The sequence below is a fragment of the Motacilla alba genome, chromosome 2, assembly GCF_015832195.1.
Source record: "Motacilla alba alba isolate MOTALB_02 chromosome 2, Motacilla_alba_V1.0_pri, whole genome shotgun sequence".
NCBI classification, from domain to species: Eukaryota; Metazoa; Chordata; class Aves; order Passeriformes; family Motacillidae; genus Motacilla; species Motacilla alba.
In genome coordinates, this window is record NC_052017.1 from 94429678 (window position 1) to 94445402 (window position 15725).

The 15725-nt window shown below is 36.9% G+C and overlaps 1 long non-coding RNA gene across 50 annotated transcripts in view; it reads left to right on the top strand.

The window, feature by feature from the left end:
• The window catches only part of LOC119697101, a 105924-nt gene that overhangs the window by 61378 nt on the left and 28821 nt on the right, over positions 1 to 15725 (top strand). For 36 of the 50 annotated variants that reach the window (XR_005255773.1, XR_005255769.1, XR_005255729.1 and 33 more), the window contains 3 exons: positions 4475 to 4596; positions 8178 to 8272; positions 9496 to 9555. The exons of 6 other annotated variants lie outside the window; for them this stretch is intronic. This is a non-coding gene — a long non-coding RNA (uncharacterized LOC119697101). Of the gene's footprint in view, positions 1 to 4474; positions 4597 to 8177; positions 8273 to 9495; positions 9556 to 13311; positions 13401 to 15725 lie in introns of all 50 variants that reach the window. 8 more of the 50 variants (XR_005255733.1, XR_005255749.1, XR_005255757.1 and 5 more) reach the window with 4 other exon arrangements.

Genomic DNA, 15725 nt, shown 5'->3' on the forward strand with positions numbered 1-15725 from the left:
GAGCAAAACAATTTCAAAAGGTAGGTTTGGTTTTTTAATAACTTGAACTTTGTGATATGTCTGGGTTGAAACAATGAGCCATTTCATTGTAGCCAATTTTGACAAATACACCACCCTTCCCCATAATATTTTATTTTTTTGAGGGAGGGAAGGGAGTGGTTTGGGGTTTTGTTTTGACAGCTTTTGGTACCAATATCTTTCTGTCCTGATGCTAGACAAAAAAAAAAAAAAAAAAAAAAAAAAAAAAACAAAAAAAAAAAACAAAACAAAAAACCAAAAAAAGACATACCATTTTTCTTTTTAAGGGACTGGCAGAAGTCCAGATTCATGAGTAATACAGCCAGTGAGTCATCAGAGCTGAACCATCTCTATGGTTCCTTACCAAATACCTGTAATTCATGTGAATTCACAAGTGAGGAAAAGGCTAGAGATTTTATTCTACTGCATTGGAAAAGGCTAGAGATTTTATTCTAATGCATTAAGGTAAGATGAGGAGTTAAAGACATTTTGTATACTTGGACATTAGTGTTTGTAAAATGGCTGATGCAATAAGCCAGCATAGAAGCTGTGTTTCTAGCAAAGTTACTACACTTTTCACTGTCATGGTACTGAGAGTGGAGACACCTGTAGGCTATGAAGAGTTCAGCCTCTGGTCACCTGGGTAGCAATCTGCTGCCCATCACAGGCTGTATCTCTGTTTCTCCATTGTTCTTCATAAAAAATTAGTGAATCTTCAGAGATTAAGTTAAATGTTCTAAGTGGGTGCTTTGAGACATTTTTTTTGGTTAAAAAAAATAATTACAGCATCTGATTTAGCTAAATGTTAATCTCTTTCTAAAAATATGCTCTTATAAGGAAAGATTGTCTTATATTTCCATATTCATGGAAATCAGATGCAGAACTCCTGTCATACTGATGAAACTTCAGCTTCAATATTTTTCCTAGCTCAACTCTGAAAATGTATCTCTATGTCTCTCTCTGCTACTGATTCTTCCTCCCACAAATAGATCCAATTAGAAAAGCCATCATATTGATGTACTATGGGCAGACAGAGATTTGCAATGACAACAAAAGTATAAAAGAGATGCCACTATTTTCAGCCCTTTTAAGAGGGAAAATTGAAGTCAATGGATGCTATTTGTAGGGCTAAAAATGTAGCCCTCTGACAATAATTGGGATCCTTGGGATTCTACAAGGAGATAGGGGGATTATCTGCTACTTTAGTCATTGCAGGTGTGCTGCTGAGTACGTAACTGAAAACCAGAAAAAAAGCATTATCATTAGTTCACAGGTCTCAGCAATCACCTCTTATCCAGCTTTTGTTTAATGCTCTTCTTATTTATTTGTCTGTGTGCTGTGTATGCAGCAGTCAAATTATTGTAACAGATACTTAAAAAAAAATGCAGGGCTACAGCAAAAGTTTGACCTTGCAATGCCTCATGATGGAAAGTTCTAGTCACATACACAGAATATTTTGGTAATTAGCAAACACAGGATATGATTTACCAGACAAAAATTGCCTACAGTATATTTTAGTATTTTTGCTGGAGTACAGTGCTGGCTTTAGTTCCTCTCTCTTTAATCTCTTTCTCTTCATTCACCCTAGCGCTTATTGAAAACCCACCACCATGTGTTTATACCAGAAGACAAGGAACTAGCTTATTCCCATTTCCATTCTGGATGTAGCATTTACTAATAAAACTCTATAACTTTTTGCATACTCTGTGAGGTTATGAAATTCCTTTTCAACTCTGGGCATCTATGAATGTATTCCCTTCCCTTTTGAGGTGGGACACCACAAGAGCTCTGGAAGATTTTTTATCTGGTGTTATTACTGAAATAAACATTTGAAGGACATGTACAGAAAGAGATTTATGACTCCTTATATACAAGTTGCTGTAGAGATTATGGAACTTATAAACTGAACTGCTTAATAAAACAGCTACATCTTCAATCTAAAGACAGTTTCCTTTGAGAAAGCCAAATGGAAACAGTTATCAAAGTATAAAATTCGAATTGAAGAAAACATGGGAGGTGACTTTCATCTTATTCTTGCTTTCTAAGATTGGCATAAGTCTCCTGCCTGTTTTACCTTTACTAAAAAAAATCCCTGAACCCCCAAAACCTGTGATAGTCTTTATGTTAAACATTTTGGGAAAATCCAGTTAAATGCCTATAAAAGTAACTTATGGAAAATCCTCTCACAAATTAATCAGTCAATATTCAACTGCTGATAAAATTTGAACCAACAATTAATGCTTTCATGTCACTTAAACCAAGGTGTTTCTCAAGCTTTCTGTTTACAAACTAGGTCTAAGCTCAAATAGCTTATCTTTCAGGGTTTCATCTTTGTACAGAAAAATCACCTATAAACATCCTGGGCTGGTTTGAGCTGGAGTAGAGTTAAATTTTTCATAGTACCTACTATGTGATTATATTTTGGATTTGTGTTGTAACCCAATGAGTCTTCTCACTTCTGTGTTTCCAATTCTGTTCTCCCATCATGCTGGAGGGAGTGAGTGAGCAGCTGAGTGGTGCTTAGTTGACAGGTGGGGCTAAACTGTGACAGATCCTTAAATAGAACCTGCTTAAGAAATAAAATCTAGTAAAGCTGATAGAGTGTGACTTCTGTCTATAATACTTTTTACACCTTGTCTTGATTTTCTATGTGTATTTTTTTTTTGGGTTTGTAGTGTACATTGTCCATGATGGTTCATAGAAAAGCTACTTGGGAATGGAAAGAGGGCTGAATGGAGTAATTTTTTTTTATCACTTTCCTGTATGAAGAAAATTATGTCATGCCTTCTGGTTTGGAGCTCAATAACACAAAAAGGCTGAGAATGTGCTCTTTTCAGTGTGAATAGGGCTTGAGGATAAAGGATGACTATTGTGTTGGTAGAGTTCAGAGTGGCCTGAGATGTAGAAATGCTTTCCTTTACATGACATAATACTGAGATGTTCTTGCTCTAAAATAATTTTACACTGCTATTACTTTTGAAATTCTATTTTCTGTATTCCCCAATAATGTTTCAATTTGTTCAGCTCTGACATTACTGCCAAACTCATTGCTTGCTAATTTGAAATAATATCTTCTGGAATAAAGGGATTGATTTCTGGAAGAGGGGTGATGAGGGATAGAAAGGTGGAGATTCAAGGTTTTTATGTTTAAATGTTAATATTCTTTCTACTTGTATACACCTGTATTTGTTTATACCTAGCTCAGTTGCTGAAATAACATATAAAATATTTAATCTAAATAAATAAATGTTATTGCAGTAAAATAGCTCATGCCAATGTGTCTTAGGTTGAGCTATTTTTTTTTAAATTGCTCTTCCTTTAACCCAGTTGATACTGCTTAGACACAATGAAGCCAGTTCATTCTACCTATTTAATCTACTTTTTTGTCCAGCTCCTTTTGTGGATTTTTTTTTGGTCTCACTTTTCTGGCAGGTTTTTTCTTTTTTAGACATTCAGCCCAGTTCAGGGATTAGGTTTCTTTAATTATTATTATATCAGTCACATTATTGCTAAATTTATGCACATTTTGCCACTCTGTGGTTAGTGCTAATGAGGAGGAGGGTGAAGCTCTTCTTCAAGAGCATGTGGTTCTCATTTATTCAGCCAAGTCCTCCATTGCCCCATATTCTCAGTAGACCATCCAGACACGAGAAGTCTGGTCTTGAAGTTTTCCTGCATTATTCATAGCATCAAGTGGTTGGTTGTTCAGATTGCAATTTACTATAATCAATTTTCTGGGTCCTACATATCAAAAAGACTTTTAATTATTAAATACAAGGTTATACATAGGCTCATCTCCCAGAAGAATTTTAAACCTCACTAACTTATTTAAATTCCCTTAGAAGCTGTGAGACCTATGAGCAGGATTAAGCAGTTCTTCAATTATCAGCATATATTACAAACACTTTTTATTGTTTTCTCTTGAGTAGTAACCCCTTCTCTAGCTGTGCTTTTCCAAAAAAAGCAAGAAGTTCTCTCTGCCTTGACTTTCTCCATTAGGTCTGTAAGATGCCAGGGTGCTGCCACTATCAGTCCAAAGCTGTGTGAGGCTCCCCATATTTCCTTTGCAGCTCTAACTGCATAGGGTGTTACTTGTAGAGCATTTAAGTTTTACTGTTGAACTCTTGAACTCAAGACAGACACCATTTTTTTTTCCTTGTGAAAGGAGGTGAGTGGAATATGAATGCGCTGCTTAGCTTGAGGGTGAGTTTGCTTTCTTTGCTGTAGCACTGGTCTGGATTTCTGAATTTATGTGCCAAAGCCTGAGAGAGATTCTTGCTGACCATTTATGACTCATTGTGGTGAAACTAGTGGAAATACAAGCATCCACAAAAAAAAAAAAAAATCCTTTCACAGCTTGTTCTTCCTTGTTGACTTGCACTTTCTTTCTCATTTTTTTCCTTGGTCACTTGCTTTTTACTTTACAGGCTACATCTGACATCCACTGTTCTTTCAGTTCCTTTCCAGCTTCTCTTGGGCAACCCCAAATTCAGCCCTGACACCTGCATGCAAGACTCTGCTCAGTTCTGCTGAAGTGTAATGCACACAGGAGAGGTATATGTAAAGCTTTCGAGAAAGGTATGATCCTATTTGACCCTCGAGCTCTTCTGCCAGAGAAGTGTTTCCCATATTTGATTTCGAATTGCAAAGTATCCTCAAATACAGCACAGCTATTGTATATGTTATCTTTAAAATCTTATGTGACTTTTGACAGGCCTGAGTACCACCAGTACCCCTGTAAAGTAGCGTTGCCAAAAACCGCAGTCACTTTTCCTGCAGCTGGGGAAATTCAGCTGTTGTAGTTTAAGACAAACAGCTCTCAGCTTAAAGCTACCCTCTCCCTGGCAGGAGCAGCTGAAGTAATATGTATTCATTTTTCAGCTGCTCCAATTTAGAGCTGTCAGTGTTTGTGTGGCTGTGCTGGCCTCTTATCTGGTGGCAGTGCCCAGCATGCTGGAGGCAACTGAGGCACTGGTGTGATCCCTTCTGCAAGGGACTGCTGGTAATTTGAAGAGAGGGAGCCATACGTTTTGGACAGCTGCTGCAGCTGGAGCCTCCAGAACTTCCAGTGCAGTTTATAATTGGGATTTATGAAAGTAGGAGTCAGAGGTCAGTATTCACTCAAACCACTAATGTCATCCTGATCATGTGATTTTAGGATTATTAAAGATTTGTGTATGTGGCATACTGAAGAAAGTGTAAATATTTTCAATTCAAATTTCACCTTCCTGTTATATATTATTGCGTGCCTTGGCTGTTTTAATAGCTTTTATTTAAGCTTCTAAATTTATCACTATATTTTTTAAATGAGTTGTCTTTTTCAGGCACATAAAAATGCATATGTATATACATGCAGATAAAAATGTATAAATACATAGAGCTTTATCTGTACATAAAGGGAGATGAAAATACTTGGTTAAAACATAAGTAACATTGTAACTTGATTGCAAAAGTAGAGCAAAAGCTTGTTGGAATATTTGTAATTCCTTTTGCCCAGTGCAGATTATGTAAAATTGCGTTTCAAGGACTGATGGCAGAGTGATTAGCAGCAAAGCAGTGTAGTGGGAGGTCAGAGAGGTTGAGTTGCCTCCCAGAAATCACTCAGTCTTGAAGGAAGTCTAAATGAGTTGAGCACTAATGCTTCAAAATCTCTTGGCTGGCCACCTGTCTGGGAAAGGGTAAGAACTGGTACTTGTCTGAGATTGGCTTGAAAATGGAATTGAGAGCCCAGTGTGATGCCCTTAAAAAGAAGGGAAAATAAATGTTGAATCAAGGGCAAGGCAGAATTAAATTTATTTGCCTAAAATTCCACTTCCTTTAAAATACATTTTGGTTATGGAAAAAGTAAGATAGCAGTGGGTGTTGATAAAAACAACAACAACAATGAGCCAGCAAACACCCACACATCTTTAAAGCAAAGGAATCAAAAGGGAAGCAATGCTCACAGCAGATAAGAGTCATGCAGTCCGCAGCATGCAGCCGTGGCTGGTTGTAGCACCTACTTTGGCTTGGGTCCCAGAGCAATCCCTCATGGTTTGGCTACATCAGAAGTGTAGCACCAGAGAAAATCCCTTGAAGTGCTTCTAGTGAGGTCATTCAAAGAGCAGTGAGCTTAGATATAAAAACATGTGCTAGAGGAAAATAATCTCAAGAGTCATACAGTGGGGTTTTTGAAATATACTCTCAAGAGTCATACAGTGGGGTTTTTGAAAAGGGGGACAAATCTCATGGATCTTTAATCTCTCATTTGCAGTTGTCTTAGCAGCATCAGTAAATGTCTGTTTGCCTTGCTAGAGAAGAGTTCCTAAGGCAGAGCAAAATAAAAACGCTTCTGACAGCACACTCAGAGAGACACACAATGCACTATCTCCCTGAACTTACTCAGCTAGTTTATTTGAAACAGAGAAAAATACAAAATTGGAACTACTGCAGTAACATTCCACAAGAGGTGGATCAGAGGTAATGGGATGACTGTGTGTGTAGTTGAACTTAAGCAATGCCTTGCTGCCTGCAGAAGGAGGAATCTTGCTTGTGTTTTTCCACTCCCAGTTTTGGAGTCCTACACTTACAAGATGCAGAAACCTCTGCAGACGCTCCTTTTGGAATGTGGTCTGACTCATTAAGATGATAAAAAACACTTCTGGGTTTTTAAAGTAGTTTTTAGGTATTGCAATATATCAAATTAGCTTGGAGGAAGGATGGGAGAGAGATTTATGGACTGGACCAGATGACCTCCAAAGGTTTTCCTTCCAAGTTTTCTGATTCTGGCAGAAGAGAATTTGATGCAGGAGGGGTGATCAGTTTTGAGGATGTGAGCCAAAAATTGTGGAGGGGAGAAGGTAGAGAAGGACTTTTCCATTCAGCAGCAGTCAACTGGTATTTGGGCTTCTCCTGTTTTTTGAAATTTTACTTAATGTCTATCTTCATACCTCTTTGTTCTTCCTTCCTTCAAACCTTGTCCTGGTTTGTATAACTGTCAGCTGAGACTGGAGGCTCTTCACAGCACAGATCTTGTTACTCAGTCTCTCTGTAAACTACCATGGTAGCATGATTATCTCTGTTTGGTGGGTTTTTTTTTTTTTTTTTTTTGTAGGGTGTTATTCAAACTTGCCTATTTAGGCCAGCAGATGCCCTTTCAAAGAGTTAATATTTTGATACAATATTATTTTATTCCCTATTTATAACTATTAAATATTTCCTCATAGCTTCTGCATCTCAGCAAAGAGAATGATTTGGTCTCTGAGCCTTTTCCAGTTTGCAGTGGTTGGCACAGAGCTGACCTCTATACATTGTCCATGTTCTCTTGGGTATTTGGATTGAATAAGATTGAATTTCAAAGGCAATATGTTCACTTCCTTTTCCTCTTCCACCTTCAAAATTGTGCTGCCAGTGTTTCACCATAAGTGCCTTCAGATTGGCAAGGTGACCTGCCTCACTTTCATCTAGTCACTTGAACCAAATGCCCTTTGTTAGATTTGACAGTTGTATAGCACTTGAGGAGAAGGCCCACTGCATAATACATAGCACACTCTTATGATCTGTTATTCCTTGCATGTCCAAAAATTTTGCTGATTTTTGAGAGTCTGTGTGATATCTTTACTGCAGTGAGCAGTGAGGTTCTTTGCTTTTTGCATTTTCCTGCTCCATAGTGAGATATTTTAGGTACAGAATTAATGACTACACTAAAAGCCTACCTGTCCAATATCTGCCCAGCACTACTTTGAGGAATGAAAACCATTATAGTGCAAATCATGGCCCATTTGTCTTGCCAACCTCCCCAATCCTCCTCCTGCCTCCCCCTCTTTAAAAGGTTAGAGCGAAGGTATTCAGAAAGAAGTAATGGCTTCATCCTCTCTTTACATACTTAAGGAATAAGGACTGTGGAATATGAAGAGGAACATCAACTAACTTTGGCATCCTATCTGTGAACACAGGGCTATGCCTTACATTTTGGGTGTATCCTTTTCCTACAAATGTGTATTTCCTATATTCACAGAGATAAGAGCAAAGCAACAGGAGTGCACCAAGTCTTCCCCAGAGATGATATGCTGTTGTATCCCAACTCCTTGCCTTTCTTTACAGCCCTCCTTTGGTGCTAGTATGCCAAAACCAGAGAAAATTTTGATTGATTGATTGATTTTAACTGCTTCTTCCTACAGAAACAAAGAATAAAAGTCCCCTGGAGTATGAATGAGTACAAGTTAGATAACTGGTGACCTGAGACAGCATGCACAGCATGAAATACTTTTTTCAAGTATGCATACAACTGTTCTTATTTTACCTTTTCTAGCAGTGATGTCTCTAAAGGCTTGCAAAACCATTAAGAGCTGACTAGAAGAAAAGCAAAGGAAATTCTCATTTCTCCTCTCAGTCATCCACAGCACTACATGGGTGGTCAAAACCCTTATGATCATAACAAAATGGGATAATGTGTAAACCAAAATACAATTACTGCTGAAAGCATACCCTTTTAACAGAATAAAAAGCATCTATTTGTACATTTACTTGCATACCATCACTTAGCACTGTTGTGCATTTCATTATTGTGACTTTTTACACAAAGTTTCCCCACAAAGCTATGATCACATCACAAACTCAGGAGCTGATCTGTGTATCAAGGCAGCAAAGAGTGATATGGAGCTGATGGACTCTCAGATGTTCCCTGAGCCACAAGTCCTGCCTGAGTGTGTTTGTACCAAAGAGTTTATTAGAGCTAAGTGATGGATGTAAGATGCAGAGAGCTGGGGTTGAGTGAGAGGAAAGTTAAATATCTTTTGGGGAAGAGAGAGGTGAGAAAACATTCTCCATAGGGGTGCTTCCAAAACGTCCTTGTTAAATATTTATACTGCCTAAAGGTGAATCTATAAATGAGTGGAGAAGCGACTGCTGTATGCCTGGCTTTGCAGCCAACAGCTCTTTCTGGTTAAAGCAGCTGATGATTGCAGTGGGAGCAGTGTGGGCTTCTAAATATAAGCCTGTGGAAATTTTGGATAATATGAGGCGAGAGTCAGGAGGAAGCTCATGAGATTGAATCCTCACTGAAGTTTTTGTCTAAAAAACCAGTTCAGAATGAGCCTGGTTACAACCCCAGGTAGCAGCCAGGCCTTCCACTAGCTGCAATGTCTGCTTGCATAAGCATGAGTGGCTCGAGAAACTGTTCATGGGAGTGCAGTCCACACTTGTGGGGGAAATTTTGATTAAAATACAAATAAACTTTAAACAAAAGAAGATTAATAAAGGAGGATTATTAAAGGCAAAAAAAATTTGTCTACAAAGTGGAACAAAAAGCCACCAACATGTGTAAGTGCTGCAATAGCTCTTCTATGTGCTCATTTGTTGCTATAAGAATGACTATATATCAGAGCATGCTAATAGCAGCCAGGTAATTGTCTCCTGCCATAAGCTGATGCAAATGCAATAAGTAAAACTTGGAGATTTTGTAGTTGTTTGTTTTTAAATGGCTTTGTTCTGTTCCAGTCAGTCAATGAATAATGTGTGCTGTTTGAGGGAAGATGTACTGAATACGATGGAATAAAGGTAAGGCACAAATTGCTTTTACAAAAAGCAACAGCTCAGATTGCAGTGTAATTTCCACTTCTGTCCCTAGGCCTGGGAATTTTGTTGGGTAGCCATGTCCCAATACCTCCTCTACCTACCCATAGGGACCCCAAGGACACAGCCACAAGAGGAATGGACTATGTGGCTCCTAACTAGTCCTAGCAGATTCTATACTTCCAGAATATTAGGCACATTCAATTACATCATGGTGTCTTAAAAATTTGGTAGTGACTATTTAGATGAGGAGTAACTTATGGCACTAACAAGTATATTTCTGTAATGAAAAAAGAAAAAAAAACAAGTGAAAGGATTTTTAAATATGGCACGATTAGATTTTACACCTATTTTTAGTCATAATGTTAATTTGATCTAAAAAAAACCTTGCTGGTAACAGTATAAAGGTGTTTTGAGCAGCTCAGAGCAATTCCTAGAAATCCTTGTAAAAACAGCTTCAGGAGGAATGCAGCCTTCTTAGAAACTGTATGAGAGCTCTGATGAATTAACATTGTCTTCTGCTGTGACAGAAAGACTTGTAAATGGTATTCAGAAGAATGATAAGGGTAATAGAAGTAGGTCAGCTTGGCAAATAAATAGCCTGATTTACCCACAGGCCTTGATTTGCTGGCACTTTGAGATTCCAGGCCAGCTATGTTCCAAATCTGCTCATCCCATATCATATTTAATCCATACCATTTTTTGTGGCTTGTCAAAGATTTATTTGATATACTGTGCATATAAAAACTAATATTCCAGTGCTGAATTTTTTAGTGGCTAGTTTAACTTGATTCAATGTGACATTCCCATGTGTAATGACATCTTAGCTACCAGTTTCACATCATTAATTATGATATTGCTCTGTACTGTGACAAGAGGCCTAAATTAAAACTTGTTTCAAAATATATAAACCGACATTTTTGCAGGGTCATTTATTTCATGAAGTAATAGATATTGCAGGGATGAAGGAAATATCACACCAAATTCTGTGTTTTCGTAACAATCTTTATGGAGCAATAGCTGTTGGATAAACAGAAAAAAGATTGATGTGAAGACCTTTTTTCTTTTTCCTGTTCACCCCAAGCCAATGTTTCAAAAGCATCTGAGTTGTAAATTCTTTCATTGAAGAATTCTACTGAATGTGACCTTATATTATCTATTTAAGCATATGGCTATAAAGGGTGTTCCAAGAGTTTTTCAGCAGGAATTTAAGCAGATGCAGGCTTAGGAATTTAATCTAAATTGTTTAGGATTAACTAAAAAATAATCATGATCATTTTATCCAGAGAATAATGGATTTCCTTAATCTGATTAGAAAACTGGATGCAGCAGCAGTATTTCCTGTGTTTGGCATAAAGAAAAAATGGACTGTAAGAAAAAGTGCTCTGTTTTTGCCATTTCACCTCTTCTGTGTGGGTTTCGCAGTTTACCATGTTATTCTGGGCACAAAGTTGTTTGAGAGAAATGACAATCTCTTGCTTCTTTTGCATTTCAGCACTGCAGGTATCTAATAGCTCTTTGTTCCTTTTCTGCAGTGGGACATGCATTTGGTTTGTTAGCAGATGGTCTTTTTTCTCTACAGTGCTAATCAAACTTTGATACATTTGGATTTGCACAAGGGAAAAGCTGACAAGGCTGACTGAGCGCATCTGCTCAGCTGTTTCTTACAGTTCCTAAGACATGACTCAATATTCACTTAAGACTGAAATGCTGGAATTGGAGCATCAATGTGGTGGCAAAAGCTTCCTTTTTTGTAATCAACTAGGGCAGAGCTGCTGCTCATGCATCTCCAAATAACACTCAGGCTGACGGTACCAACTCCTTTTAATTGATGAATCGCAACATTACTCTTTAGCAGCATCTGAGCAACATCCTGTTTGTGAAAAACCTGAGTAACCAGGGAATTCCACTTGGCTGTTCTGAAGTGGGCTGTTTTATAAGCAAGGCAGTCTCAAGTCTTGTTCTTCAGACCATGTTTTGACATGTACAGAGGTTCTGCATATATAGAGAGCTTTCAGAATTGAGGGTTGAATCAAACTCCCAGTATTGAAATTGATACAGCAAGAATGGGCAGAAAGGGTGATCTAGTAGTGTTTCCATGTGAATAAATACTGGTTTGATTATTTTTGTTTTGTTTGTTGCTTTTGTTTTTGTTTGGTTTTGTTTCTTTTTTTAAAACTTCTTGGTGCCTGTGTCAGCAGCACATATGATACCTGAGCTGCAGCCAGCAGCTCTATTTTTTTGCTAGTTAAGACTCTTCTCTGCATCCTAATATTGTGCATTTTGGATACTTGTACTGTGAAAAGTCAAGCTTTTATCTTTTCACATTTTTTCCTTTCTTCCATGTGTATCAACATGTGAGAGACAATGAGTTCCCAGTATTTATACTGAGCATACACAAAATTGTTATGCAGCTCTCTTTTCACTTGTAGAAATAGAAATTCAGACTCATCTGTGGCAAAATAACAAGAATGATCTCTTTGGTGACCATCTTCTTTGGTAGCACTACTTGACAGAAATGCACACCCTACCACAGAGGAAGGTCAAAACTCTGAGAGGGAAGTTCAGTTCTGTGTAGCATTGAAAAACAGTTTAAGAACACAGCGATGAAAACTGTTCCCTTAGTCCCTGCAGTGCATCCATCATTTGGGGCTTCCTTAGCATATCTTTTGTGACTGTTCCAGAAAAGAGGCTTGTAGGAGGACATATGTTAATAAATACCACATATTCTTTTGTTAACTGAAGACTCTCATATGATTTCCAAGCGTGTTTTTGACTCATTTAAATCTCTAGATTCTGCCCTACAAGTAAGTAGCTCTGCTTACAAAGTCGTTGATGACTAGGAAATGTTTCAATACTCTCGTGGTTAGAGAGAACATAGAAATAATCTGAAAAGAAGATGTAAAAAAATGAAAAGAATGATGGATATGGTAAGAAAAGATAGCATCGGGTGGGCAATGGATAAAAAACACTGTCCTATTTCCAATGAAAGGAACTCCAAGTAAATAGTTTGCTTTGTAATGGGCCTATAAATATTTCAGTGTGTTTAAACTGCTATCTCTAAATCAGCAATTTAAAAATTAATTTATATGGGCAACACCAGATAATAAAATTTTTATTTTTCAGTGAGGGAATTTAACTTGATAATGAGGGATTGCCTGTTAGTTGGATTTAAGAAAGTGGAGTTTGGCTTGTTTGCTTGGTTTGCTTTCTTCCTTCTCAATTTATGTTCCCTGTGAATGGATAACTCCAAACAGCTATGTGAAAAAGATGTATTTTGCAAGGCAGAAGTAATTCGATGAGTATCATCAGAATATTGCAAATCATACTTGAAATAACAATACTAAAGACGGATGGTTTGGTGCTTCCCTGTAGACCATTCTTATGCATGTCTTGAAACTGCAGTTTTACCTGAAGTTTTTAGAATATAAGAGAAGGCAAAGACTGATTTTTGAGACAATATTTGGTTTTGTTGTTTAACTGTATTTTCAGACTGAGATAAGAGGAACATTTAGTTACTTTGAGTTGTGGTTAGATTAAAAAAATAAACAGACAATATTGGCAGCACTCATTCACTGCCGTTGGCTTGGGCATCTAGCTGCATTCTGGGGTTATTTTCTCATGTGAGCTGCGCTACAGTGTTTTCCTCTATCCTAGAAAATACTTCATATGCAATGTACTAATAAAAGGTGAAGTTCTTTTGTTTGCTTGAGGTGGTTCAGTTTGTCTTTTTAATTACAGTGCAACATTCACAACTCCAATCATTACTTGAATAATTTTGGTCCACTTTTATTCGTACTAATTCTGATTTCTATGCAGTCATCTTATAGGTAAGTGTTATTAGAATATTCTGTATATATTAATTCATCAAGATGGCTGTATTTGTACTGATAAGTGAAAATAAAAATTGGTAAATTTTTAATAAGACATTTTCTTTCTCTTTTAATACTAAGCCCTCCTATCAATCTAAAATTAATTTATGGTACTTTAATTAATTTATTTATATTTTGTTTGTTTTGGTTTTGCTTGTTTGTTTTTGTGTTTTTTTTTGTATAGAAAATGATTCTGCAATATCTTAAAACAGGGATGATGTTCTTCACTTCTTAGTGTATACACATTTCAATGTGTGTATGTACAATATATCTTATATAATCTTATGTAAATTTATCTTATATTATCTTATAGTCCAATATTTAACATCTACTTGAAGTGGTATAAAGAAGAACACTCAAACAGAGAAATTATAACTCTTTCAGATGGTGTATTTTCTCTGTTGCACAGGAATACCATTACTTGAGATGGGATCTTTTGGAAGACAGTGTAGTTTAATCCCTCACCCTTCATCAGAGATTCAGGAATTCTGTATCTGTAAAGGAGAATAATTCTTTCTGTACATCGTAATTGTGATGTTCCCCTGTTTGGACTTACAACACATCACTTTGTCATATAATGCTATGATAAAATAAAATTTTCCTTATAGTGATTGTACACACTGCTGGATTTAAAGCTACAGGATTTGGGTTATAGGATACCCCAATAGTATCATAGTATCAGTGGAATAATAAAAGGAAAGATATTGGCTTTTTTTGCTTGCATGGAATATAAAAAATGTAGTTAAAAGACAGCAGTGAAGCAGCTGTGTTGTCTAGAGCCTATGGCAAGCATTCCCTTGAGACTTGAGTTCTAGCATTTCATCATTTGGCTGTTATACATCAATGGTGACACATAATTTTCTGTGTTAAAATATTTTTTAATGTAGGTCATAATATCTGAGCTGGATTGTCAGATATAAGGTAATTTTGGGATGCCCAATATCTCTCTTTTCTTATAAATGTCCAGATTGATCCATATTTCCACAGTTGACAAAATTGGAAAGTTTTCATATTGAAAAACAATTACAGTTTCAGCCAAGTTTATTTTTCATATTTGAAGTAGAGCTGACAACAACAAGTTTTGTCACATTGCTTAGAATTGTGCTATACAGTAAGATTCCCACAGATGATCACAGAATTATAGAATGGTTTGTGTTGGAAGGGATCTTAAAGATGAAGTAAAGCTGATGTTACTTCTCAGGGCATTAATTATAGATAATAATGTTATACATAAATTGTTCTTCCTACAATTGTAGTTTGTTCTAGAGATCTCCTTTAACTCAGACTAAATTAATGTGCAAAGCTGTACTTTGTGTTGTCTCAACAGTTATTGTTTGACCTCAGAGGTGATTGCCCATCAGGGCCTGGGGAATGGTTTAGATTTCTTTTAGTCTTTTGTATACTTCCTACACACAAGTGCAGTAAGAAAAATGAGAGTTCAAATCTGCAGGTGAATTTCTTATGAGTAATGCTGAAATATGCAGTAAGTTTGACCAAATACTGAAAAAAAGATGTCTGACATCTAAGGAATGTGATTTTTGAATAGTGAAGGAGAAATGAGATGGAAGAAGGAAGCACATCCAGCCTCCTCCTTTACAGCAGCTTTACTTGGATACTTTGTACTGCACAGACTTAGGCAGTAAGTACAGGGTGTGACTGCAAAGCAAATCCCTTTATGAGACATGATTGATTTTATTATGGCTTGGTAGAGTCTTCCTTGGTTAACTTGATATTTGGACCATAGTTTCCCAGATGAGTAAAGGCTTAAGAAAATATCAGGAGCTGGCTAGAAAAAAAGCATAGGAAATTCTTCTTCCCCCTTCTTCTCAGTAGTCTACAGGAGCATGAGTAGTGTCTAGATTGATGTCCTTATGCTCTGCTGCAGGGGTGGAAAAAACAAAATTTCCTGTGATCTTTCGTGGCATATTCCTGTAGCAAATGTCCATTTGTCATCTATTATAAATTTTATGCTATTTTTTGAATGATGGAAAGAGTTATGGAGATGAAAGAGGTTCTCCATAGCCTCTAAATACTAAAAATCAATGTCATGCCTGTGATTTGGAGCCCTGAGGTTAATGTCTCAGGTCCCTCTTTCATGTTCCCTAGCTTTGGATTAATGGATATCATAATAAATAGAAGTACACATAGAAATACATAGGTATACATAGCTCAGATACAAATCTGCTGCAGAAACTGTTGGTTTATAATGTTCCTGTTTAAAGAAAGCCTTGGGATGTACATTTCTGAGTGCTTATCTTTAAATAATCTTGATGGGACTTTGAA